Below are 3902 nucleotides of genomic sequence, written 5' to 3'. Positions count from 1 at the left end.
TATTCACATTAACATATTAAAAGGCTTTTTAGAAATTCTGCTCTAGGGAAAACTTGCTAATGTAGTTTAACCCAAGTATTTCCAAACTTAATAGACCAAGAGACACTATTGTCATATAATACCCATAGACAAGGCAGGAAGCAGAGATTCTACACTTCACACTTTGGAAAATAGTGACCTCACTCCATGAGATGACATGGAGTAAAATCACACTGACATGCAAATAAACATCTAGTTACAAATAAGTAAAATATCCAACGTTGTCACTGTGATTAAATTTTTCAAAGCATGAGCTTCAGAATGTTTTTGTAATGATAAAATTCTATTGTTTGAAGAATCTTCAGAGCCTGGAATTGCTTTCCAGACCAAATTTTCATCTGTTGTGGAGAATGGCTAAGAGAATGGAATTTGACAGTCAGAGAGGCTTAGATTCAAATCGCGATGGTAGCACTTACTAGATGGCTTTAGGAAAGTTACAGCACCTTTCTGAGCCTCAGTTTTATTTTTCTCTTCTGTTTTTATTTTTTTCTTTTTAATCTGGAAATAAGCACTTTAGTAGTCCCAATTTATTAAATTGCTGAGATCAAAGGAGGATAAAACAATCCTTTGTACATACCAAGCTTCCAACAAGAGTGAGCTCAAATTGCAATCCATCCATCATCACCACCAGTGAGACCAAGAAATAACAGAACCATGAAGACCAAGGAGAAGAGTCTGGACACACTGAAATAGGGAATTGAGAGCCTTGTTATTTCTTGAGTAAGGTTTTGCCATGAGGAGAAAAAGGTGCCACATTTTATAAAGATGAAATGAGGCAGTTTATTTAGGGAAAATAAAGAAGACAAGGAGATGAGTAAAGATTTCACTGGGGAAATGGAGGCAGGCCAGGCAGAAACAAGAGCTTGGATTGCCTTTTTAATAGTTCAAAACTGGAAAGGAAAGGTTGAGACTGACATATTGCAGCCCTGTTTTCTTCTTTGATGAAAAAAAATTTTTTACTATTCTGGGATGCAAAGATAGACTGTCACATTCATTCAGACATACATATTTTATTCTTTTATAAAAAGCAATCCCACTGATATGCTTCTAAAAGCAGATACGCCTTATAGTGACTGTTGTGAAACCGCCAGGTTGTCATGGCCTCTGGTAGTTCCATTTGCATGCTAATGAAACCAGAGGCCAGATGCCACTAATTACAGCCCAGCCACTCTGTCCAACACCCCACAACCAACTGCTAGTGAATGGACCTCGTCATTCCATTATGCAAATGATATTTAGGAAGAACAGAAATAAATTCTGAACAGTGGCAACCAGAGCCATATATTGGCAGGAGGTAAATTAATAAATATATTCAAGAAATGGAAATTAAAAATTATTATTCAACACTATATTAATCATGGTTGAATAAATATGGAACAGCACAATTCTTTTTTTTCTCCCAGTGTCTTGGGTAACAGAGTAAAACTTCCAGTAACTTGCTAAAGTATATATAGCAAACTGTATTTCCAGAAAGCATCAATTAGGTTGCTGAAGTGAGGGTTAAATTTTCTTAATACACTCAAGATGTTTTTCTTCTTAGTGGAAATAAAACCAGACAAAACAAAACAAGATGCCTGAAGGGTTATCAAGTTGTTATATCAAAACTGCATGTCTGTTTCAAAATAACTGGTTAATAACGAGATAAAATACATCAATATATTTGTTTCTGGTGGTTGATATTGAACTTCTCAGGCATGTTTTTGTTTGCTTGTTTAGTTTGTTTTACAGAATAAATATGAATGGGGGGGTAATCCGTAGAATTGAAAGAAGATGGGTTTGGAGGTAAAAATATATGTTTAGATTACAGATAAACTACTTGTTATTTGAGGAAGTCATTTCAATTTTTAAGCTTTAATTCCCTCCACTGTCAAATCACAAATCTACTCTTAGACCCATTGTGCTAATCAAATGAGATAATGTGATTGCAGCACCCAACCATGAGCTTGCAATGTAGTAAGTGTTCAAGAAATAGTACCTACTATTTTCCATTACACATTCACATCTCTTTCTAGACTCTCCTCCTAGACAAGCTGTGTGTCATTTAAAACATACTTGTGTCTCTGTTTCTTCATTGTCAAATAAAGGCTTTGGACTAGGTGATGTCTAAGTGCCCCTCTTGCTCTGAATTTGAGAACTACAATGGAGTTAGGAGGAAGTCAAGAAGTACTTGAAATCAAGACCATTCAAACTACATGTTTTCTGGGCTGGTTTGAAAGCAGCTTACCTGGAAGTGTGCTGAACACAGCAGCCACATGTTAAGGCTGGGAAATCAGCCTCCCCAAAGTTTGCCTTAGAGGGATACGTGAGCAGAGACCCGTTCTCCCTAAGGCAATGTCACTATCATGGCATCATTCTGTATGAAAATCACAATGAGAGTTTAAAATCTATTTCCTGCATCTCTATTAGCAGTCTGTGCCTCTCACGGAACATTTCACAAGCTCCCAATTGATTGGACTCCTCGTTTTCTGACCATATAGTCCATATTTTTTGAGCAGTTTCTGATTGTTTGCATTCTAATCCATAATTAAGGTAATTTGTTACATGTTCAACCAGCTGTGATGAATATATTATGCCTTCTGGCATTCAACTTTTACATTAATTCACAAAAGAAGGTTTTATCAGACCAGGTATTGTGATTATATTCTCAGAAATCCTCTGGCTCTCTCGCCTACCTTGGCTCTAAAAGGGTCCCTGAGAATTCTTGTTTGGAGAGGTTCCTTTAAGACAAATGGCTCTACTAATAGAAAGCTGAATGGAATTCCCCAGTCCCTCACAAGATTGGCGGATGGCATTTAGCCTTTGTTGGTTTAGGTGAGTCATGTGTTCAACCCCAAGCCTTAAACCAGCTGTCCCAATCAACCTTCACAAGAACTGTGGCCCTTGTAGGCATTCAGCAAGTGCAGACCAGATAAACAACTTGGTGAAGTGTGAAGGTGATCTATTCTCAGAGAGTGGGATTAGGACACCGTGATGGTGACTAATTCTCCAAGACCATATGGTTCATAAAGAAGAGAGACAGGATCCAAATCCAGGTCTTTTTGATTCCAATCTCTATGTCCATCCAAGGTGTTACAACAACTCTGCCATCCCTGAGCCATTTCTGCTCCTTATTCTTCACTTTAAAGCAGCTCCTTGGCATTGCAGTGATAGGCGAGGAAGTTTGAGTGTCTTTCAGTGCTTCTCCAGCTCAGGGGGAACTTGCTTGAAGAATCACTCAACACAGGGAAAGTTAAAAGGAACAATTCTTGCAGAATAGCAGCTAGGATGGACAGTAAGAGGTGTTTCACAGGGAGTATTTGTTAGAGTCTGATAAAGGAGGCTTTTTAGATGTAGGCTTACTGCGGAAATTAGTATTTCCACCTCCAAAGGGAGCTAAATCAAAAGGTTCCAGTTAACTACACCTGGACAAAATGAGAGACACACAGAGATGGAGGAGAAGAGGACTAGCTAAAGATGACAGCAGGCTCAGAATGATGGCAGACAGAACACTGGAAAGGCACCAGAGAGAGAGAGATAGGAGACATTTCCTTAGAAGTAAGTGATTGGCAGCATTTTTCAGAGCATATTAATGTAAGATGAAGTATCCTTAAACAATTGATGAAAAATAGGTTCTTGAAGTGAACTACAGAGAAGTGTTTAAAAGAATACAGATTTTGGAATTATAGAGGTTTTGGTATGAATACTAACTTCATTTTCAGAAGCAGTATGAATTTGATCAATTTAATCTCTCTGAGTGTTTCTTTGCATGCAAAATGGAAATGATAATATCTAACTGACAGGATTGTTTTGAAGGTTAAATGAGATATTGCATGGCAGATTTTTTTTGCCATGTGCCTAATATATGAATATTATATAATAAATAT

The sequence above is a fragment of the Vicugna pacos genome, chromosome 9 (genome assembly GCF_048564905.1).
Source record: "Vicugna pacos chromosome 9, VicPac4, whole genome shotgun sequence".
NCBI lineage: Eukaryota > Metazoa > Chordata > Mammalia > Artiodactyla > Camelidae > Vicugna > Vicugna pacos.
This window is presented reverse-complemented; position numbering follows the sequence as displayed.